The following is a 25,226-nucleotide window of genomic DNA, read 5'->3' on the forward strand; positions in this document are numbered from 1 at the left end:
GTTGCACAACCTAGCCCTCAGATGACATGTGCCTTTTCTGCAGGAGGAGGAGACTGGAGATGCCCCTGTGGCAGCAGTGGACCCTGAGGACAGTGAGGATGAGGAGGCAGAGGCTGAGGATGTGGACAACGGAACATCAGTTATACATCAATACTTCCCATGACACACAGGTGAGACAGTGGAACTGATCATTGCTCTGAATATTGATTTAATCTGTGTGACTGTGGCGTGATGGTATTCGCTTCCTTTGCATCTAAATTTACTGTCACCTATGGCTTGTAATCTTACAGATGTTGGTGATATGACAACAGTGTCTTGATGTGATTATTACAGACAGATAAAGGTCATTAATTGTATGCTATCATAGTGTCCATGACATTTGCACCAGATGTGACTGTTCCCCGAAATGCACATTTTCAACACATAAAATACTATCAGTCAAGTTGTGTTCAAGGGTGGTTATTGTGGTGATATAAAATTTAGGGTAAAGTGAAATGGAATGGGGTTATGGTAGAGGAAAGTTCAGGGTATTGTTCCAGTCTGTTTGTAGCACAGGTGCAGTGTCCAAGGGGCAATAGGAAGGGGAGCAAAGGCAGTTCAAAGTGTACAAGGTGACAGGGTGGGACACAAGGGGGACAATCAGGAGAGTCTCATTTCCTGGCAGTGGTCTTGGTCTTGGCAAGTGCCTTTGGCTTCTCTCTGGGTCGCAGGGAATGTTTGCGGGGTGGTTCACCTTCTGCAGGGGAGTGGTGCTGGTGGCCTGTGGGTCCTGTGGTGGGGCCTCCTGCCCAATAGCTGTAGTGGAGTTGGTGGGCTGGTCAATAGACTGGCTAGTGGTTGGGCTGTTGATTCCCTCATGCTGTTGGCCATGTCTGCCAGTACCCCTTATAAATAGTTTTATAAGCCCTGGTGAGGTAAAACAGCCACATTCGCTTTTCCCTCATTGTAGTGAATGGCCTTCATAGGCTAGAATGGGGAGACCTCATACCCAAGACAATCAGGGACCTGGGGTCAGTGGCAGTGGGCACACGGTTCAGGGGACAGAGGCACAGGCCAACAGGGAAACTGGGAGGACTGCTGTGTGCCACAGGGAGGACAGGCCTAGGGAACCAACTCTCCAGGAGCACTTGCAGAGATCCTGGGAGCCTATCAACATTCCCAGGACACAATGGGCTAGATCCTGGACAATGTGCAGGAGAACAGGCAGCTGCAGGAGGGACAGTACCAGGTGATCAGGGAGGACTTGCAGGCCATCAACAACACCCTGATCTCCATAGCAGGGGTGATGGCAGACATGGCCAATATTATGAGGGAGGCAGTCAAACAACAATGGGCCCCTGCCATTAGCCAGACATCTAAACAGCCTTCCACCTCTGCTACCGATAGTGGCCAGGAGGCCCCGCCACAGGACTTCATGACCACCAGCCCCCCCCCCCCTGCAGAAGAACCACCCCTGAAATATTCCCTGTGATCCAGACAGAAGCCAGAGACACTTGCCAAGACCCCCGCCAGGAAATGAGAATCTCCTGATTGTCACCCTTGTGTCCCACTCAGTCACCCTGTCCACCTTGAACTGCCATTGCTCCCCTTCCTATGTACCCTTGGACAATGCACCTGTGCTACAAACAGACTGGAACAATACTATTGACTTTCCACCATCATCACCCCATCCCATTGCACTTGTCCCTATATATTTGAACACTTTAATAAACACCCTTGGAAAAAAAAGAAGTTTGGAGTATGTCATGTATATCAATTATGTATACATTGAAACAGGTACAAACATTGCAATTCAACTGTACGGAAAATTAGCATAGATTAATGACCTGTAGCTGGCTGCAGTGATCACACCAGGAGTATATGTGAGGTCACGAACATCTGCAAAATGAATTGCCAGAGGGAACAGTAAGTGGGCATAGAGGTGGGAAATATCAGCATGCCAGAGCCACAGAAATTCAAACAAATTTCATTGAAATGTGAAGTAACGCTGTCCTACCTGTGTGTCATTGGAAGTATTGTCTGATCACTGATGTTCTGTTGTCCTTATCCTCTGCCTCCTCATCCTCACTGTCCACAGGGTCCACTGCTGGCACACGGGCATCTCCAACCTCCTCCTCCTGCAGGAATGGGACATGGCGTCTGAGGGCCAGGTTATGCAATATGCAGCATGCCACCACAAACTGGCAGACCTTATTGGGTGAGTAGCACAGGGATACACCTGTCAGATGGAGGCACCAGAACCTGGACTTCAGGAGGCCAAGTATCTTTTGAATTATCCTTCTGGTTCGCCCATGGGCCTCATTATAACGTTCTTCTGCCCTTGTCCTGGCATTTCTCCCAGGGGTTAGCAGCCATGAGAGGTTGGGGTAACCAGAGTCACCTGCAAATATTGAGGGACAACATTTAGCCACACACTATCCCAATGGCCCACACCATACCCATTCACCAATATCTACTGGGTGGGAACCAGGGCTCACCCATTAGCCACACCCTGTGCCTCTGTAGTTGGCCAATCACATTTGGGATGCTGCTATTCCTCAGGGCAAAGGCATCATGCACTGACCCAGGATGCTTAGCATTGATGTGGGAGATGTACTGGTCCGCCAAGCACACCATCTGTGCATTCATAGAGTGGAAACTCTTCCGGTTTCTGAACACCTGTTCATTCTGGCGGGGGGGGGACAAATGCAATATGTGTTCCATCAATCGCCCCAATTATGTTGGGGACATGTCCCATTACATAGAACTCGGCCTTCACTGTGGACAAATCTTCAACCTGGGGGAAAACAATATAGCTGCACATGTGTTTAGTCAGGGCAGGCAACACTCTTGTCATCACTATTGAGAACATTGGCTGTGACATTTCTGCTGCCAATCCCACTGTAGTGTGGTCAGTTTTACGTATATTTTGCGCATTAGCTTCAGGCCTTAGACCTCTGTGCACTTTGCCCTAAATATATTTTATTAATTTGCTAACAGCTTAGAGCCTTTGTGCACTTTGCTCTAAATGCTTTCTATTAGGCTTCGTACTGTTATTTTACAGAATAGCCAGTTCTACGGTGTTGTTTTTTATTCATATCACACTGTTTTGCCTACTTCAGCACTGGAGTTCTTCATAACATATTCACTCTGTGCTTTAGTCAAGGATACAGTCTGGTACATTGCCGATAGACGTGGTAGGAGTCTAGACTTGCCATTTCTGCGTAGGAACATTTTGTGATCACGATGACATGTTAGTTATAAAATCACTTCCTTGTCCCAATACATGCAAGAGGGAGATTCCGACCAGGGAACCACAACTAGACGCTGACTGCCTCGTTGCAGATGCTGAACCAGATCACAGGCCTTTGCTCAGGTATGAGTGTGTCCGTCTCCCTAGTGATACAGAAAGGCAAGCTGAAAGCTTAACCTGCTGTGCTCTAAATAGAACAAGCAGAGGGAGAGTAGAAACTGTTAGGAATTATGATAGCTTTATTTCTATGTTTTACTCTCCTGGTTACTATATCAATCCTACTATGTTGTATTGTTCTGGTTATTGCGGCTCACGCCTTAATATCTAAAATACAGTCGTTTTATTAAAACATTATATAAAACTTATACTGTCTTTGTCATTTGTATATGAGACCATATAGTGAATGAGAGAGTTGGTTTGGATCTGAGTGACCACGACTTCCCTGAGAAGTTCCAAAGATGTCATGCGCTCGGCTGCCCAATCATTTCTTCCCCGTGGGAGAAATGAGGCACTGCTAGTTAGCCGGAGCAACAACCGGATTTAGGGTGACAGAGTTCCTTACACGTGGGTCAGACTCAGTCCCCCACACCGTTATCGATCCTGCTGCCTAGAAATCCAGTAGTCTCATTTAGGATAATGAGAGCCCACGCGACATGGCGCCGCCAACGTTTGGTCTGGCTCTAATGTTTGGGTCCGACTGACTCTCTCGGTCTCGTATATATTTTGACTCCTCGGTTACGTATGCGGAGACGTCCGTGGGGCTGAGGGTTTCCGCCACCACAGGTTGGGTACATCCTATTACTTAGTGGTTGGTTGTTCAAGCTTGAACTTTGAAAGGAAATACCCCGATATTGGTGTGCCTTCTCTGTCCTAGAGCTATTATTGTTATACTAATGGCGAATCCAGTTGTAGTAAATATACCGCTTAATATGCGATTTCCGCTCACGGGTCATCTGATAGCACATGGACTGACGGTCCAGGGGGGTCCGGTCACTTTTGTGGTGGACGCCCATGCAGCCTATAGATCAGAACTTTTTTATTCTTGGGTCGTATTTCCAGCAGCTGATGGGGGTACAAATACTTTTCACGAATATACTGTTGCGAATGTCCCTGGACAATACAGGGCTTATGCATACTTAGAAATACCTTTATCTTATCAAGAACACCATAATTGGCTTGATGGCGCCCTCCCACATTCAGTAACACCAGTACGGCTAGGTCCGTTGAGTAATGATGGTCCGACCTGGCCTTTATTGGCTACATATACACCATATCCTGGAGTGGCAAATGTGGCAGTGGCTGAGGTGCGTCGTTTATATGTGGAATTAACTGCAACGTACAGACGATTAGTTCAGTTTGTGATGCAGACATTAAATACTAATGCAGCGCGTGCTGCTCCAGCTCATCCACATGCGGTGGCGCCGGGAATAAATCCGGCCACTGTACACTCTGTAATGGGCAAGGTACCGGCTAAACGTAAGGAGACTCCATTTTGGCTGGCGCAAAAAATTAATACGCTGGAAGCAGTATTTCGCCGTGCGGGACCTCAGGATAAGCATAGAATTTTGACGATGTGTTTGCCGTATGGGATGGTTCCTATGGTGGATCTTTGTAATACTTGGGGCACGGTGTTTGCCGCTCTCAATACTACAGCACACGGTACACCGACTTTGGCTAATTTGCCGGAGGTGCTTAAACAAATTCAGGATGAATATGGGGCTGCCCCTGCCTTGGATTTAGGCATGCAATTGATGAGTAATTTTGACGCGGTTTCTTCTATTATTTTGAGTAATCTCAAGGGGGAGGCTGTAGCACTACCAGTGCGAATGCGTCTTCGGGACGTTCCGCAGATTAATCAGGAGCGGGAACTTCCGAGAATAATAGCTGAAACATATTCTAGTATTGGTCGTGATAGCCTAGGGGCTCGACCGCAGAAACCACAATTGCAGGGTAAAAATAATAAGGATAATTCTAAGCAACAGCAACCTGAGGGTGCGAAAAAGCGCTGGGATAAGAAACAGCAAACACCTAAGAAAGATGGTGGGCAGTCTCCGCAACCGGAGACCCCACAAAATAAGTATAATCTCAGGAATAGGGATAATTTGAAGACGCATGATAGATATCAATATACTGATACGCGCCAATTTCGTTCCTTTCAGGACTCCTCGGAGAAAAGAAGTGAGAGAGGTGGGCGGTCAGAGCGGAGGACGGAGTACGTGAAACCGAGACAGGATTCACAACGCTCAGCGGAGGTTTCTATTAAACAAGAAGAGAAACCGCTGCAACAAAAACAGCAGTTTAAAAAGAAGAAAGTGGCAGCAGTCTCAGTTAGACATGCCGCTCAAGAAGAGAGTTCTCTTGACGAACAAGACATGGGCGTTAGCGCTGTTAGACAGCGCGGCAGAGGTCACAATAGTTCGCCGGAGTCTTCAAGACCATCTGCAGGCGAAAGCAACTGATGACTTCATACAAGTCGAGACGGCGGATATGCGAGTCTCTGATCCTGATCAAGTATATCTTGTGACTCTACGATTAGAAGGGGACATTGACCGCGTTGTACACGCCATCTTTTGGGACCATATGGTGAAATCATATGATGTCCTGTTGGCCGAACAAGATTGGCCACCTGACTTTGTTCGCGACTGTCCAGTTGGGGAGGAGGTTATTGCGCCTTCCTTTTCACCACTTGTTCCGAGAGAACTAGCGGAGTCATATGGTAAATCATGGGCTCTAGCACAAGCCCCCGCCCTATATAGAAATAATGTGGGGTGGGATAAACAATCACCTTATCATGTAATTCCCATTAAAGGAGAACCTCAGCCACAGCTGCAATATCCTATTAAATTTGAAGCAAGGGCATTGGTTCGGAAAATTCTTACACAATTGGAGTACCAAGGTGTGATTGAGCCTTGTGTCTCGCGGAGGAATAATCCCTTATTTCCGGTTGCTAAACCGGACCATTCCTATAGGATAGTGGTGGATTACAGACATTTGAATAGTCATACACGCACATATGCTATACAGAATTCACATAGCGCTGCGCTTATGAATAATATAGTGCGTAAAAAATACAAAACAACCTTGGATATCTCGAATGGATTTTTCTGCCAGAATATAGCACCCGAAAGTCGGGACTATACCGGTTTCAGTGCGTTTGGCTCTCAGAAAAAGTTTTGTCGTTTACCTCAGGGGTATAAGAATAGCCCAGGACTGTTCTCGGCTCGTGTGACTGAACTTCTGCACGAGTTGGACCCTGAGGCGTTATCATATGTTGATGACATTTATTTGACGGACGATGAGATTCTACAACATCTCAGTCGCGTATCGCGCATTGTTGTGGGTTTTGCTGATATTGGTCATAAGTTTAATTTTAAGAAATCGAAGATTGCCTTCCTCAGTGTTATTTTCCTGGGATATGAGTTATCGAGTGAGGGCAAGAGCCTGGCGCCACATTTTTTGGAGAAATGTGCTTTACTGCAGCCTCCTAATACGGTTCGGAAGCTCCAGTCTTTGTTGGGGTTTCTGAATTTTGGCAGAACTTACATTCCTGATTATGCTACACGTATAAAACCCTTATATGAACTGATTCGCCCGAATTTTTCAAGTAGATTTTGGACGATTGAGCATACACACATACTGCGAGAGCTGCAGAATGATCTCTTAGCAGTTAAACATTTACACACGCGGGACAATAAAACTCATTTGGTCATCAGGGTGATTCCTGGGGCTCTTGGATTTACGTATGTCACCTTTAATGAAGGGGAGACAGTCCCGATAGCATACAAGTCCCACTTGTATTCTGCTGCAGAACAACGTTTTGCACAGACTGAGAAAATTCTCACTGCAGTACAGATGGCTGTGATCAAAGAAAGACCGCTAGCCCAGGGCCAACGCATTATTGTCGTTTCCCCAATTCCAGCCTTGGAGGCTGTTACAAAAGTGAGTGTTCCTAATTCGAAAGCTTTACACCCGCGGTGGATACAATGGGCTACGTCTTTGACGGCCACTGATGTGGATTACATATTTGACCCTAAGCTGCAGACTCAAGAATTTCTTCAATATGAAATAGAGTACCCGGTTCCTGCTGGCACATTACCTATTGACCAATATGAAGTGGTCATGTATACCGATGGCTCTGCGCAACCGGCGGTTGGGACTAAACAACAGTATTCTGCTGCTTGTGCGGTGGTGAGCGGGACTATGGAGGCGGGAGTTTTCTGCCCCCGACATACTTATACTAAAACTTTGGGAGATTGCACGGCGCAGCTGGCTGAGCTCAAAGCTCTTTTGTTAGCGTTGGAGCATGCAGAGCCGGCGATATTGACCTTGCTAGTCTGTGATTCCTACTACTGTGTGCAATCCTTCAATGAATATCTGCATTATTGGAAAATGAATGGGTTCAGAGATTCTAAAGGCAACACCATTAAACATAAATTGTTGTGGGGTAAGGTTGCGGGTCTGAAAGAGACGCTTCCTAAAGTCCATGTTGTACATACACTTGGACACCAGCGCATTGGAATACACGTTGCTGGGAATACTTTGGCTGATGAGGCTGCAAAGTCGGCAGTGGCTATCGCCACTGTAGCCGCGGTAACTCGTTCGAGTTCAAAACCAGACATAGAGATTTCGGCTGCCATAAAAGCTACGGCTGATGGCACGCCATTTCCTAAAGGATTCCCTTCTAAATATAGTTACTGCTTGAGTGGTGCACTAAATGCTGTTGTTAATATTCCAGGCGTTGGTGTACGTGAGTTACCGAATAAGATTGAGAGACCTCGATTAATTTCTGCAGCGCATGAAGGGGTGGCATCTGCGCATGCTGGTGTGGCTGCCACGATTTCGCTTTTACAGGCCCGTTATTGGTGGCCTGGTCTCTATAAGGAGACAAAGCAGTATGTCCTTTGTTGTGACGTCTGTCAACAAATTAAAGCATCGTTGGCTAGACGCCCGCAGCAGACTCCTCTTCTGATATCAAATAGACCATTACAGTGTGTGTAATTGGACCATTGTGGTCCACTGACACCAGATAGTGCATACAAATACATATTGGTTGCTGTAGATTCGTGCTCCAGATTTGTGTGGGTCTGGCCACAGCGCTCGGCTGACGCTCGGACTGTTCTTAAAGATTTGCGTATCTTTGTCGATACATTTGCAGTTGCGGCTTTTCATTCGGACCAGGGCCCTGCTTTTGCCTCTAAGGCATTCAGGGACACCATGGCTTCGTTGGGGGTCCAACTCCAATTCTCGTCTCCATTTCATCCCGAGGGAAATTCTGTCGTGGAGCGTTTAAATCGTGATTTAAAGCAATCCTTAACAGCCAGGGTTATAGGTACGGGTCGTAGTTGGCTAGCCCACCTGTATGGAGTACAGAGAGCACTTAATAACTTGCCTAGAAGGTCACTGGGGCGTCGTACTTCATATGAGTGCCTGTTCGGAACACAAATGTATGTTCCTGATCTGGATGGTCCTGGTGTGGAGTCGGCAGATACGCCCTTTGACATAAATGATCGTGTCACTGTTTTGCAGGATTTACAACAATTCCGTGAAGATAACTCTTCTGCATGTGCTGCCTCCTCTGGAATTAAGGATGAGCCAGTAACACCTACTGGTTGGATACCCAGGATTGGGGATCTAGTGCGTAATAAGGTCGCAGTAAAGAAAGAATTTGGTCCTTCTTATCGAGCACCTGTCCCGGTGTTGGGGGTGAGCGGCACGAGAACTGTGATTTTGCCGCCACTGCAAGGGGCCAAAGGAAATCATTTTGTTTCCATTGATAATGTCAAGTTACAACATGTGGCCGATTCTGCACAGCAGACCAAGAGGGACACCCAGTAGTTCCGGCATCCATCTCACTACTGGGGAAGAAGTCCCGCTGCAGGTGATTAGCACCGACCATGTTTCCTCTCCGAGCTTGGGGAGGGTGGAAGATGATCTTGCGATTGTTCCACAGTCGACGATTGATATCGATTCTTTTTCTCAAGTTGCTGTACGTTCTACTGATGTTTCTGAACATGTGATTTATAGCGTACCTAGGAGAGAACCTCCATCAGCTTCCTTGTTCACTGTTGCACCTTTTGCGAGAACTGCCTCTGGCTGCTTCAACGACGCGGATGCGGCTGTATCCAGCTCTTCGTCTTCGCTGTCTTCAATCCGAGGTCCACGTAAGCTACTAAGTTGGCTTAAACGTACATATTTTGTTGTTCCTTGGAACTATTTGTGGCTTTTTATGGCTGTACTGACTATTTTTTTATGGTTGGGATTTGTGGTTACCTTTTTTCTAGTAATACATGGTCATTTTCTTCCTGATCGATCGGACATTGAGCACGTGGAGACTGTGTTGAGACCACATTTTTCGTCTCATATGGTTCGAAGAGACTTATCCAATGTGAACATTTCTGCAATACCAATTCCGGATGGAACTGTGTGGGATAAAGTAATGTTTGATATATATGGTCCCACTGAATTGATTCAAATACCGTATGTTTTTAAGTTATCAATGAATGATATTGTTATTCCAGGCATTGTTTCTGATGATTGGGATGTGAAGACAGTAGATGCTATGCTAAAAGATTTGCAATATTATACTGTCTATGACGATGAAGAGGCTTACCAATTTAAAGATAATCATGGTGATATGTTTTGCTACACCTATTATGGACACCACTTTATTCACAAAGCGAGTAGCCCTAAGTCCATCTTTAATTATGTACAATGGGAACATTGCTCGACTCCTCCACAAGGGAGTTCGAAAACGTATAATGATAAATTTGCATATTTTTCTGGGCATGATCAGCGAAACGCTAAGTCTTACTATTTTAAAGTGACACCGTATTCTAATAAGCAAATTTTGTTGACCGATACTAAATTACTGTATTCTAATTCGTTTGTATCTAAACTTTCGGTCGAAGGATATGAATACTGGTTGAAGACTGTTGACTTGAAAAGTGTTTGGGGTACGAAAAATTGGCAGATGCAAGGCAGAGATACATTATTTCGAGCATGCATTATCCCTGTGCAAATGATTTTCCTCAATGACACAGTACAACAGACTAGTTGTTTGGGCTTGGCGTCGATTAGAGAATTGACTTTGCCTAGAATACCTGTCCCTTCTAAATTAAATAACTGGCAGCACTATGTGAATGCTACTTTTAGTGAATTTACGCATTGGGTCCAGAATGGTACGCTTAACGCTTCATCGTTACATCCGGGCGGGTGGTTATTGTGGCCTGTAGACACTAATCAGTGTCATCAACGTTTTGTTACCTCTTCTGGGGGGTTCAGGACTAGTAGGGCAGACCCTCGTTACATTTCACCAGAACATGCAGATATAATAACTACATACAGTGTGGGGAAACTTTGTCAACAATGGTTGAAGTACTCCACGCTGGGTGCAGTTAAGTCACACCTCAAGTTACTGTCTAATGGTACTGATTTACAAGATTTCTTGTCAGGTCCCAAGGTGCCCCGGAGAAAAAGGTTCTTATACGAAGTGTATAATGAGTTTTGGAAACTTTCCCAGCAGGAGGCTGCAGCCCGGTTACGACAGATTGATCAAGAAAATCTGCTGCAGACTTTGGGGGTCATTCCAATGTTGGCGGGCGGCGCCGCCCGCCAGAATTCCCCCCTCCGAAATACCGCGCCGCGGTCAAAAGACCGCGGCGGGTATTACAAGTTTTCCCCTGGGCTGGCGGGCGGTTGCTGAAAAACCGCCCGCCAGCCCAGGGGAAAACGACCTTCCCACGAGGATGCCGGCTCGTAATCGAGCCGGCGGAGTGGGAAGGTGCGACGGGTGCAGTGGCACCCGTCGCGTATTTCAGTGTCTGCAAGGCAGACACTGAAATACTTTGCGGGGCCCTCTTACAGGGGCCCCTGCCGTGCCCATACCATTGGCATGGGCACGGCAGGGGCCCCCAGGGGCCAGCGACCCCCCCTACCGCCATCCTGTTCATGGCGGCTTTCCCGCCATGAACAGGATGGCGGTAGGGGGGGTCGGAATCCTCATGGCTGCGGAGCACGCTCCGCAGCCATGGAGGATTCACACGAGCAGCGGAAAGTCGGCGGGAGGCCGCTGACTTTCCGCTTCTGACCGCGGCTGAACCGCCGCGGTCAGAATGCTCGTTGGAGCACCGCCAGCCTGTTGGCGGTGCTCCCGTGGTCGGTGGCCCTGGCGGCCACCGGCCGCCAGGGTCAGAATGACCCTCTTTGTCTGTTGTTGATAATGGCATGCATACCCTTTCTGACCGTGTTTACACGATTGACAGCATTGTCTCTTCTGCTATTGACATTATAAAATCAGACATGTCTTCTTTATATCATGGGCAGAGTCAGACACGATCTATCATGCAGCTGGGTTGGACTCTTCAGACCTTGAAGGCGGGTCGCGTTCCATGGCAGCACATTCGTGCCAGAGAGATCTTTATCTCCTTTAATTTAACTCGTCAACAACAATTGATGGCTAAGAAGGAAGCGACGTATGTTATGTTAAATATTGAAAAGTTGGAGAAACTGCCTTTTACGGTGGCTGAGATTCCGTCAGCTGAGTGGTTGATTCATGGGGTTATTAATTTGCCTATCTCCACTCTGCAATTTACTTCTTGTTTGAAGCACATTCCGGTGGGTAGATATGAACTATTGGGTGACAGTTACATACACGAGGTGTGGGAGCTTCCTTTTCAGTACAGATGTGTTAATGGTTTGCGGGAAGTTTTTCTTAGCGGTAGCGAATGCGAAGCTTCTGTTAGCCATTCCATGGTTTGTAAACAGCTGTCCTTGCACGGAGCGTGTAATGCTTCGATTGCTAACTTAGCTTGTTATCTGAAGGGAGTTCCAGTCCCGGTAATTAAAAACACTTTCCAGGTGCTTTCTAACGGCAGTTACATTGTTCTTAACAGCGAACGCTGCTGTGGCATGCGTGCCGGAATAGTTTACGTCGTTGTCGTCAACAAGGCCGTTACGTGCTGCGGGAATGTGTTGTTTCCCCCTACTGAATTTAGGGAGGTAGCGGACATCTGGCCTCATATTGCTACTTCCAAGGTTGATTTCGACAAGTTGAGTCGGCTGAAAGCTTTATTGTTTCAAAAGCATGTGGCCCTTACATCTGCTAGCGAGACCTACGCACTTCAAGTGGCAAGGTCATCGGCGGAGATACAGTCCCTTTTGAATACTAACTTTCCGAGTCACTTCGGTGAACTTGTGGGACGTATATTTAATGCATCCAGCACTGCTGGTATTGCTCATTTTTTCAAAGCCGTTGGTGTTGGTTTCGTTCACACCTTCTCTTCCATATTCGGTTTGATACCTTCGGCTATACACTCTATTTTCGGAAGCATTTTTGGGGGTTTCCCAATTACTTTGGCTTTATTGGCTGGAGTTTTGCTATTGTTGCTATTTTTTCGCAATGGCTGCCCCGCCGCAACGAGATCCTGTATTGCTGCTCCCGTCAGCGCAGCTGTGTCGTGAACGCATGATGCAGTGTTTTGGAGCAACACTCCTGGCTCATTTGGAGTGTGACTGGTCTTTGTCGTTCCGACTGGTTTTGGATTGTGTGCAACCCGTGTTTCGATGCCTTTGGTGCTCGTTTGAACATGCACTGGCTTTCTGTCTCTCACTACAGCGCTCTCCAGTGGTTGATCTTGATCTGTTGATGTTCCCGATTAGGGCTCATTCCCAGACTTGTGCACTGCGGTTGCGTTTGCTTCGTGAAGCGGATTATGAGATTCCCTTCCTGGAGGAAGATGGTTTTGTCTCTTTCCGTGGCACTACACGGGGTGCCGCCCTGAATGGTTTTGGGGCTTTGGAACACACCTGCTCCATGGTACTTTGTGGCGTGGATCTTCCGATATTGACATATCTCGAAGTGGAGGAGCTTTTACGTTCTATTGCTTCTGTTTGACAATTGGATTTTTTTTCTCTCTCTCCCGACTAAATTGACACTATATTGCAATTCGCTCTATCGTCACATGTTTCCTAAATTTATGACTTTGTTGTCTTCTCATCTTGTCGAAATGTTGGGTTTAAATTTAGGTCATGTTTTTTTTTTATGTTGTTGGAACCACTTGCTACCGACAAGGGGAGGGTGTAGTGTGGTCAGTTTTATGTATATTTTGCGCATTAGCTTCAGGCCTTAGGCCTCTGTGCACTTTGCCCTAAATATATTTTATTCATTTGCTAACAGCTTAGAGCTTCTGTGCACTTTGCTCTAAATGCTTTCTATTAGGCTTCTTACTGTTATTTTACAGAATAGCCAGTTCTACGGTGTTGTTTTTTATTCATATCACACTGTTTTGCCTACTTCAGCACTGGAGTTCTTCATAACATATTCACTCTGTGCTTTAGTCAAGGATACAGGGCCTGATTCTAACTTTGGAGGACGGTGTTAAACCGTCCCAAAAGTGGCGGATATACCACCTACCGTATTACGAGTTCCATAGGATATAATGGACTCGTAATACGGTAGGTGGTATATCCGCCACTTTTGGGACGGTTTAACACCGTCCTCCAAAGTTAGAATCAGGCCCACAGTCTGGTACATTGCCGATAGACGTGGTAGGAGTCTAGACTTGCCATTTCTGCGTAGGAACATTTTGTGATCACGATGACATGTTAGTTATAAAATCACTTCCTTGTCCCAATACATGCAAGAGGGAGATTCCGACCAGGGAACCACAACTAGACGCTGACTGCCTCGTTGCAGATGATGAACCAGATCACAGGCCTTTGCTCAGGCAGAGTGTGTCCGTCTCCCTAGTGATACAGAAAGGCAAGGTGAAAGCTTAACCTGCTGTGCTCTAAATAGAACAAGCAGAGGGAGAGTAGAAACTGTTAGAAACTGTTAGGAATTATGATAGCTTTATTTCTATGTTTTACTCTCCTGGTTACTATATCAATCCTACTATGTTGTATTGTTCTGGTTATTGCGGCTCACGCCTTAATATCTAAAATACAGTCGTTTTTATAAAACATTATATAAAACTTATACTGTCTTTGTCATTTGTATATGAGACCATATAGTGAATGAGAGAGTTGGTTTGGATCTGAGTGACCACGACTTCCCTGAGAAGTTCCAAAGATGTCATGCGCTCGGCTGCCCAATCATTTCTTCCCCGTGGGAGAAATGAGGCACTGCTAGTTAGCCGGAGCAACAACCGGATTTAGGGTGACAGAGTTCCTTACACGTGGGTCAGACTCAGTCCCCCACACCGTTATCGATCCTGCTGCCTAGAAATCCAGTAGTCTCATTTAGGATAATGAGAGCCCACGCGACACCACTGTCACTTGGAAAGAACCAGTTGCCAGGAAATAGAGTACTGATAGAACCTGCACAAGAGGGGGGATCCCAGTGGGGTGACGGATAGCAGATATCAGGTCAGGCTCCAATTGGGCACACAGCTCAGTTATTGTGGCCCTGTCCAGTCTATAGGTGATTATTATGGGCCTGTCCTCCAGTGTTGCCAAGTCCACCAGGTGTCTGTACACGGGGGTATGTCTCCATCTCCTATTCATCCGCAGTGGTAGGAATCTATGGGGAAAAAGAGTGAGGAGCCGGTCACAAACTGAACAATGGAGCTACAACAGAATTTTGCATGCTTTTAACTTGTAATGGGTCAGTGTGATTTGTCCAGTATGTCCTAATTTCACCAGTCACGCAGCAATTTTCCAGGTACTACTCCCCCCCTCGAAATGTCATCCACCTGTCCTGTGAGGAGGGACAGGTGGAAGTGAGGTAATTCCGCTGGCGTTGGGTGCCGTTGTGGGAGGCGGTCGAGAACTGCAGTGCAACTACTCATTGGTTAATATTGGGCCCCAGGGGTTACAGGGGCCAATGGTGATCTACGCCGGCGGTGACAGTATGCACCGCCGCAGACGTGACCACCATATCTGATCCCCCAATTGCTACCTGATCTTCCACAGGAGAGGACCTACACTGCATGTGCTGCTGTGACCTGTGTCTGGAACCTACCATGGCCCGTGTGACCGGGGAAAGGGCCCCAGCCTTCACTTCGGAGGAGTTGAAGAGACTGGTGGATGGGTTCCTACCCCAGTACGGACTGCTGTATGGGCCTCCAGACCAACAGGTGAGTACACTGTGGGCACGATACATGTGGCATTAATGCATGGAGTGGTGTGTGTGAAGGCCTCTTGTATGGGGGGTGGGTGGATGTCCTCTGGGTGGCGAATAGGTTGTGTACTGGACCATGTGTGTGCCAATGGAAATGGAAACAGGTATGTTGGACCATCTGTGTAACAGGCAGGACTTTTTGTGTAAATCAATTTTACAGTGTGTATTGCCTCTGCAGGTCAGCGCCCATCAAAAGAAGGGTATATGGCTTGCCATCGCCAAGGAGGTGTGGACCCTGGGGGTCTATGGCAGGCAGAGCACCCAGTGTCACAAAAGGTGGGAGGACCGGAGACGCTTGGCACGGAAGACGTCTGAGGCCCAGCTGGGGATGGCCTCCCAATGAGGAAGGGGTGCCCGTCGAACCCTGACCCCCCTTGATGGCCCGCATACTGGTGGTGGCCTATCCTGAGCTGGGTGGGTGCTTGAGGGCATCACAGCAGCCACAAGGGCGTGAGTACAGTGGCCATCATTACAACTTATGCAGGGTACAGTGGTATCCGTGTGAGGGATATGTTTCTGTGGGTGCCCCTAGGCGAGGCCTGACGTTGCAGCGTAGGTCCCCTGGTGGCTAGGGTTCAGAAGGGAAAAGCTTGCTACTTAGCTCATAGGCATCCACAACTGGTCAGGGCTGCGTGGGTGCCAGGTGTGCTGCATTTGGCGGGGTGTGCCCCTCTTCATGCCCTGGCTGCTAGCTATTTCTCTGCTAGTGCTATGGCATAGTGCTTAGGCCTGTTCTCTGTGTGTGAGGGTGCTGTGGACACCAATGGTGATGTTGGTGCAGCCATTGACCCAGTGTATCGTTTGTCTCTTCCCCCCTTTTTGTTTTGTCATCCTGTCCTTATGTGCATTAGCATCATCTGACGGAGGAGCAGAGGCACTGGCGACGGAGGGAGCTGCATCCCACAGGACCCTGGATGCAGAGTCCATTGACACTGAGGGCAGCATAGGGACAGAAGGCGAGGGGAGCACCATGGCGGAGACTGGAGGGGACAGAAGCCCTGAGTGAGGAGGCTATTGACCTCCTGATATCCATCTCTGTAGGGCAGTCAACCATTGTGAATGTCATACAGGGGCTGGCAGCCCAGATGCAACAGACTAATGCATTCCTCGAGGGCATTCACACTGGGTTGGTGGCCTAAAAGACATCAGTCCCTGTTTCTACCCTCCCCCCCACAACTTCCACTGCCTAATCCGATTCTCCTTAGCCCCAACCTATTGCAAGCACACAGCCAGACAAGCATGCATCCCGGATAACACACAAGAGTGGTAGAGTCAAACACAAGCACCCCACTTCATTCCACAGGCACTCACACAAACACCATCCAGATGCAGACACACCAACATCGACTATTTCCACTGTCTTCCCCTCCTCCTCCTCCACCATCTCCCACCCAGTTCCATCCACACTCACACCTGCATGCACTACATCATCATCCACTACCAGCATCATCACCACACCAAGCAGAACACACACCTCACTGGCAGACACCTCCACAACAGCCATGCACACGTCCCCTGTGTCCTCTCCCACTGTATCTGCTCCCCCCATGGTACACAAACACAAGCACTCAGACACCCAACAGCCATCCACCTCACAACAGCATACAGGCCATGCACCTGCACCCAAAAGCAGCAGACACCTCCAACAACCACTCCCTCTTCCTCCACTCCCAGTCCTTCTCCCTCTTCCCACCCAATGTCCCTAAAAACTGTTCCTATCCACCACTGACCTCTTCCCTACCACCCCCATCTTGCATGTATGGGCAGGGTAGAAAGAACCCAGCCAAGCACCTCAGCCACACAGTCCACGGGCCCAGTCGTCGCCACACCCACTTGTGGTGGAAAAGGATCCAGGCCACATGTCCTGAAGGTGAAGCAGCCTGTACCAGGCAGCCTCTAGGGAAAGGAGCCTGCCCCAGCTGCCAAGAAGACAAAGGAGCCTGCACTAGCAGGCAAGAAGGGAAATGAGCCTGCACCAGCTGCCACGAAGTCAAAGGGGCCTGCACCAGCAAGTAAGAAGGGAAAGGAGCCTGTCCCAGCTTCCAGGAAGAGCAAGAAGCCTGCACCAGCAGGCAGGAAGACCAAGGGGCCTGGGGCAGGAACTGTGATTGAGCCCCCACCATCAACCATGGTTGTGTAGCCGTCCGAGGTTGCAGGAGATGGGCAGGAGCCTCCCCCCAGCAGCACAACCACCACTGAGCAGCCATCCGAGGTTGCAGGGGATGGGCAGGAGCCTCCCCCCACCAGCAGCACCACCACCACTGAGCAACCATCACCGCCGGCGGACGGTATGTGATCTTGCCTCCATGGGCTGCTGTGCGGGCTGCCTCCTGCAAATCCAGTGGGTATGACACCCACCTGAGAGACTGTGACCTTGCACTCCCCAGGATCAAGGACACAGGGCAGGTTGCCCCCTTTAGAACCAGTGGGTGAGACACCCATATGCACCAACACTCCCCAGGATCAAGAGCACAGGGCATGATGGCCCCTCCAGAACCAGTGGGTAAGACACCCACATGCCCAAGACTCCCCAGGATCAAGAGCACAGGGCACAATGCCCCTTCCAGAACCAGTGGGCAAGACACCCACATGCCCAACACTCCCCAGGATCAAAAGCACAGGGTACGATGCCCCCTCCAGAACCAGTGGGCAAGACACCCACATGCCCAACACTCCCCAGGATCAAGAGCACAGGGCATGTTGCCCCCTCCAGAACCAGTCTTCTTGTAACATCTCCTGGCTGAGGTGCCCCCTTGCCCCCTTCCCCTTGAGGTGCCTCCCTATTTACCAACTGATGCCCCTGCAGTGTTCTCTCCATGTTGAAGCAGGTGACATGTGTAGCCTTGGACTTTGGCTTGTGGCCATGTGGACTACGCAAATAGTGGACTGGGCTGTGTCCCTTTTTCTGTACATATGCATATATCTATTATCTTCCCTAACTTATTTTTCATGCTGTGTTGATCTCATTACATTCACTTTTGTGAAATTGTTTTGACCTTGCATTATTCATCTGAGTAATGAGGTAAAATTGTTTTTGTAATGCAGCTGATTGTGAGTATGGTGTTGGGGTGTGTGTGTTATGCGTGTGTGTGTCACTCTTGTTTTCCTCCCTCCCTTGTGTGCTAGGCGGCTGTATTCACCAGGGTTGGTGTTCGTGGTGAAGTAGAATGTAGAAGATCATGGAGAAGACATGCCGGCTCCATGGCGGTGTGGTTGTTCCCTGTGTCTCCAATGGTGAGTCCTTTCCCTTCTGATTTCAGTTTCCGCCAGGCTTTTGATATCGTTGGGACCGCCCCGAAAAAGGTGGCGGTTTCCTGGGTCACAATATGGTGGGCAGAACATTGACTTCCGCATGGCTGTAGGCAGCTACCGCCGTGGTTGCGGTCGGTGTGGTACATTAGCTGTCTTTCGGAGATCTTTCTGCCATGGTCATAATTTGGAGGAAGTTACCGCCAGTTGGTTGGCTGTATTACCACCACTTTAACACCAACCGCCAGGGTCATAATGAGGTCCATTCTATCCAGAAGGGCTTTCTCTCACAAAGAGGACAGCCTCTACCAGGCCTTCTCCCCTCCTCTGGCAACCTCTCTGATACTTTAATACCAAGAAGGTGAGGCATGCCTCCTCCTCTGTATTTCTGTCAAGTTATAAAGCTATCAGTGCCTCCAAAGTAAGACTGAAAAATTAAAAGGAAACGAGTCGGGAAAAAAACAGGAACTTCAAGGTGCAGAAACAGGCAATAGGCTGGTTGACACCAAGGTTAATATGAAAAAGCATATTAAAAGGCACAACAGACAACATTTACAACCCATTTTCAGCCCAAACGGCCAGCAAAGTACAGTTTTTATTAGTTGTCTATATGCCGTGCCTGATTCTCCCAAAACACATTTGCTGATATATTTTCAACAAACGTAAATGTTGCTGAATTCTTCAGACACTGTGGAGCTCCTGAGAAAAACCAAATAAATTCTGTGAATTCTGTCTTTTATGGGATGTAAAGCAAAGGGGAAAGGTCACCAGGATTGCTGTAACAGTAGTGTTAGAAGCCAGTGTGGTCAGGGATTAGGACTTCATTTCCTGGGAGAGATGAGAGGAAAATTGAAGGATTAAGATACATATGGACAAGAGGGGATAAGTTGTACTTACTCAAACAACCAACAGCACATCCAATAATATGGAGGTGGATCTAACCAGCATGGAGGGCCTTAGCATGCAAGCGCTGAGAAGCAGGTGCAAGCAAAGAGGTCTGAGGCTGAGCTGGCAGGCAGACCAAGAAGGGCTACCACATTGCCCTCAGAAAGTAGAAGGAAGTTTGTCAGCAGCAATCCACTTCATGGTAGAATGAGAATAAACTGAAAGAGAAAAATAAGGACTTCATTCATGAGGCCCCAGTGTCAGAGGAGCATGCCTCCCAAGGAGCAGAATCACCAGCATTGTCTAGGGCATTGAGTTGTCTTCCCACAGTTTGTCCCATCAGAACTGGAGGGAAGGCAGGAGGAGAGGTCCTTGAAATTGCACTATTCTTGCCCTTAAGGAGTAAGTTGTCTTTGGCTGTTAAAGAGAAGAAGGCAGCTGCAACCCCAGCTGCTAGGGAGAGAAAGGCCACAGCAGGAACAAATTTGACCTTGACAGGGATGAAATTGACCCAGCCTTAAAGCAAAAGTAGGCCCTGCTAACTCATGAGAGAAGTCATCACAGGATGGGTTTGAGATCCCGCAGTACCTCGTCGTCCAGTGATGATGGTGGCACTGGCACAGACATGTCTGGGAGAGTTAAAGGCAGAGCCCACATCCCCAAAGACCTGGTGCTTTGTTAAGTGGTGGTTGATGAAGTAAATAAGTGGTTTGCAACATATGGGGTGGCCCTATATATACATACAGTCCCAGTAAGTACTGGGGATTGTCTGTGGACGCACATGCCCATTGTTTGGAGGGATACACTATTGGCCCTAGAAGGAGCTGGTCATGTGTATTCCATCATGAAGGAAGCCCTTACCTGTAAGTTTGACTTAACCCCAGAGAAGTAGTGTCTGAAGTTCAGGGATAGCCAGAAGCAGCCACAGCAGTCATGTTGGAAGGCATTCGATGGTTTAGTGAAGGGCAGTGAAGTAAAGGATTGTGATTGGCTGTACAATATGTTAATGAAGGAGCACATCTTGAGTAATTGCTTTACAAAGCTGTGCTACTACCTGATAGATACTAAGCTTACTGTGTCCAGTGATCTTTGGAAATAAGCTGATTTCTGGTTCAGCAACAAAGTGTCCAAGAAGGTACTAAGAAGTGGCTACAGGGAGGAGGGTTCAAGTTCCCAACCAGAGAGGGAAGGGGAAGGTCTGGGTAATAATGTGAAGTTCCCATAAATGCCCCAAAAGAGTTTTGAGAGAAAGAATTCCTAGATCTCTTAAGGGCATTAGAGAGGAGATTTTGATGGGCGGAAGCTAAGGGCACCCTTTCACCCGCCCCATGGTATGAATGTAATTAAGGGGACAACAAACGAGACACTGTATGTCCCAGGAAGCCCCCGTGCCTACCCCCCCCCACAGGAGGGCACTCTACAGGGTTAATTGGTGTACCCCTAGAGGACGGCAAATCTCAAGAGGAAAAGAGACAGCTTACCCCAGTCTTCCTTGGTTTTTAGGTAAACCCAGAAGGTACACTGGTGATCTAAGAGAGTGATAGACATCTCCTCCAGGAAGTCACAGTAAATGAGATTCCTGTCATTGCTTTGAGGTATATGAGGGTGCCAGTCAGACCACAGTGGTAGGTAGGCTGTATTCCCTAGGTCAGTAGCGGTCTGTAGGTACTGCAGCCCCAAGGGTAGGAGTTTGTCCCCTCTATGACCCTGGTATCCCTAGAATGCAATGAGATGTGTGCTTAGAGGAAGGTCACTGGCAGTGCACCGATACCCACTGATGGAGCATTTGTATGCTCTTGTCATGAGGTTGGCAATCTTTTCACTGCAAGAGGATTAACTAGGAAGTTAAGTAGCAATATGTCAACATTAATTTACAGTGTAACCAATTTGGCCACAGATTGAAAACCCAAATTGGAAAAGAAGTTGAATGGTTTCATTACAAATTAACAACCATGTTAATGTAAACAAATCTGAAGAACATCTTTTGAAGATACAGATTTGCAATTGGGTAACCAAATCTTAAGAAATTTAGATGAATTAGCGTAAGAGCAACCAAACATTCTGTTACAGCAATACAGAAAATCAACAATAATATCTGGTGCTCAGAAAACAATTACTGGTCTTCTCTCTTACACATGAGTGCAGGTAAAACAAAATCTAACTAAATCAATAGGGAAATTCCCTAAGCATCTAAGCTATTCAAAATAAGAATCTGTCTAGAAAAAGGTGTAAGAAAAAAAGGTGAGAAGCAGAATTAAAAGATTGAAATGAAATGGGTGGAGAAACTGGGAAAAAGGGTAAAAGCATTTCAGAAGCTTGGTCAAGAGTCTTCTTAGAGAGTTAAGTGTAGACCTAAGCCTCGCTCCATTGTATTCTCTTGTCCCATGGTGTAACTTCTAACATAAGCTCCTTTTCTCATACCAATCCTGAAAACATTGTTGTCCTTAGTCTTCTAGAAGTTGTGTGTAACATGTATGAATAAGGGGCAGTCATTTTAGTCTTGGTCTCTCCATGTTCTCACTTCAAGTTTTTTTTTCTCTTAGACTCTCTATTAGTAAAGCAATAGTACATCTATTTCCAGACTAACATTTCATATGAATGTGTAGGAAGCTGGCTTCTGGTTCTAGCACTCCCCCGTGCCTGGTTTTCGATGTAAATTTGACTTATGTACACTGGGTTCCTGCTAAGCAGGTCCCCAGTGCCAGTAATCCTTCCCCAAAACAAGAAACCTGGTCACTTGATCCCCAAGTAAGCAAGCCCTGAATCACTTTTGTAAGTCCCTAGTAAGTGGTACCTCTAGTAGCTAGGGCCTATGTACTGCAGAAGGTCCCTAAGAGCTGCAGCACAATTTCTGCCACTCTGAGGGACCCAACATGAAACTCATGCAGATTGCCATTGGAGGCTGCATGGCAAGGTGCTTCCTAAAAGTGAACACATGATATGGCACACAACCTGTGTGCCATGTCCTCTGAAAACTGCAGGTATTATTTGTAAGTCACCTCTACAGCAGGCCTTACAGCCCTAAGGCAGGGCGATATATATTACCTGTGTGGACATATCTGCAAAAGCAGATATGTCCCTGCTATGTTTTTGTTGATTCTTAGACATAGTACGTGTACAGGGAAGCCATTTTAAGTACATGTGCTAGGCATTGATCAATATGAGTTCCCAAGCTAAATGATGGCTTCACTGAAAATAGAGATGCTTGGTATCAAACATCTCACATTAATAAACCCTCATTGATTGCAGTGATGGATGCACCAAATCCAGAGGGCACCTCAGAGGTGCCTCCTGAAAGCCTACCAACTGCTAGTGAGCTCAATGACAAGTTCGAGCCAGTCTGCCAGTAACAGATGAGAATCTGACCCCCAGGGGTGAGACCATTCGTTCTCTGGAGCTCAGAAAGGAAGCCTGCTTAGGCAGGGGTGTTACACACCCCTCCACACAGATTGATGTACATTCCCGGACAGGAAGCTTCAAAACAGCCCACCGCTTTTGGTACACAGAACGGGCTTTCCTTGGGAGAGATGCTGCCCCCCCTGCCCCAGGGCTCATCTGGCACCAGGACAGGAGGAAAAATGAGCTATGCAGGGGGCATGTTGTTTTTCCAGGTTGCACACACCCCTAGGGTGAAATGAATACAGCCTCTCAAATTCTGCAATCTTGTGTGTGATGGAATTAGGAATTCTGGTGCAGGGTGATGCCCACTCCCCAAAGGAAGTAGTCACCAAGGGGGTGTAGTGACCTCCACGTGTAGGTAGCTATTTAACAGTCCCTAAATTGAGTAGTTAGGGGTCCCCCTGAAACCAGATCCTCATATCTTCTCTGGACCCAAAAGGAGTGGACAAGAAGCCTGCTGAACCCAGGAACTGAGGAGCACAACTGACTTGGTAGCAACCCTGCCAGCCTGCCTGCTGTACCCGACCCTTGAGAAGCAACTGACCTGTCCTGCTGCTGCAGCCCCCAAGAAACAGGGAGAGCTCCCAGTGCTTTGCAAATTGCCAGGAAGAACTCTCTTGGAGCACTGGAGCTGCATCCCTGAATCTGCAGACACCCAAAGAAAGAACTGTAAGGACCTGGACTGCCAAAACCCAATGGCGAACAGCACCACTGCACCCTACCCGCCTAGCCTGGGGTGAAGCGAGCAAATGGGTTCATCATGGTCCCCAATCCCTCCAGAAATGAAGACCACCTTCGCTTTGCCCGCTGTTGACTTCATTGTGGTGTCTACATACAGCCTAAGTATGCAGACCTCCCTGCAACTGCAAGTGTCCTGAAGTAAAAAACCCAATGCCTCAGCACACCTCTGCACCCGCCCGCCCTGGGCGGAGAAGAAGAGGACCAAGGGTGTCCCCACGTCTCCCAGCTGTGTAAGTCCCGAGCCCACTTGTTGGTTTGGTCAGACTGGACCCCCAGTCCATGCCTGCAGACTGTTTCTGAGGGCACCCTGGCAACTGTAAGTAACTCCAACACTGCCAGAAGACCCACCCCTGCACCCAAGCCTCACAGCCCGAAGAGAAGTGGACCAACGGTGTCCCAATGAGCCAGAGGACATCAAGGGTCATTCCCCCTTGTGGGTTCCCCCAGACTAACCTTCCAGTCCCAACTTGCAGCAACTGCATGACTGGAATGTTTCCCATAGAAGTGAATGGGTCACCCGACACTGTGACGTACCTCTGCACCCAGACACCCCAGAGCTTCCAGAGGTGACCTCTTGGTGTGGCCTTGGACTCTGCCCTATACTCACCTCAAGTCCTGGAGAACAGTCCTGTAAATCACTGTGAAATGTCCAGTACATGTTTTCTCCCTTAGGATAACATTACTACAGGCAAAAATTGCACTGTCAACTTTTAAAAACTCTAAAAGTCCTATCTCGAAAAGTACTCTCCTGATTCCAGTGATCTTGGTATCAATGTTTAAATAAAAGTATGTGTTATTTTTATAATTTGATGTCAGATTTCTTTATTGAATGTGTGTCTCACTACTGTATGAGTGTGTGTCTCACATGCTTAGAACTACCCTCTGACATGCATAACTGCTCAACAAAAGTACCACAAAAGAGAGTATTTCGGATGTCATTTGTGCCTCTGTAGTTTCTTTGGGTTTTGCTTGGACTGTTTGCACGGCATACTTTTTTTGGTCCACTATATTAAAGGCCAGCTTCCTACAGAATGCACCTGTGATGAAATGACACGTTAGCAAGAAGTGAAGAGCACTTTCTCAAAATTTAGGTGATTTTAGGTGCAGTCATGTCAATATAGAAGTAGTTTTCTCTAATCCACATTCAATTTGATGTTATACTGAGCACATATTAACTTCTACATTTATATAAATGTCAATTACTTCTGCACAAAAGAAACTTTGTGACAATTTGTTTAATAAAGTTAAGGCACACAATATACATTTTTCTGACACTGCAGTGATTGCACTTCATTATTAATGTTGAGTGCACCACCTAAATGTTAAAAGACATTATTTTGCCATTATGAATATATATATAGGTCATGATTGTCACGTCAAGGTTGGCAGCAAAATCTACATTTCTCCACCACTGACTTAAAATGTCAGGGCTACTGGCTTTGGCAGGGTGTCACATGAAGACAGCAATATGTCATTGATAAAACAGCATCAACATGAAAACCACAAATGATGGTACCATCTCACAATGGCATTCTTTAAAACAAGATTCACTGGTGACCTTGTCATTTTCAATAATATATTTAACTGATAATCTAATACAAG

Source organism: Pleurodeles waltl, chromosome 11, assembly GCF_031143425.1.
Source record: "Pleurodeles waltl isolate 20211129_DDA chromosome 11, aPleWal1.hap1.20221129, whole genome shotgun sequence".
NCBI classification, from domain to species: domain Eukaryota; kingdom Metazoa; phylum Chordata; class Amphibia; order Caudata; family Salamandridae; genus Pleurodeles; species Pleurodeles waltl.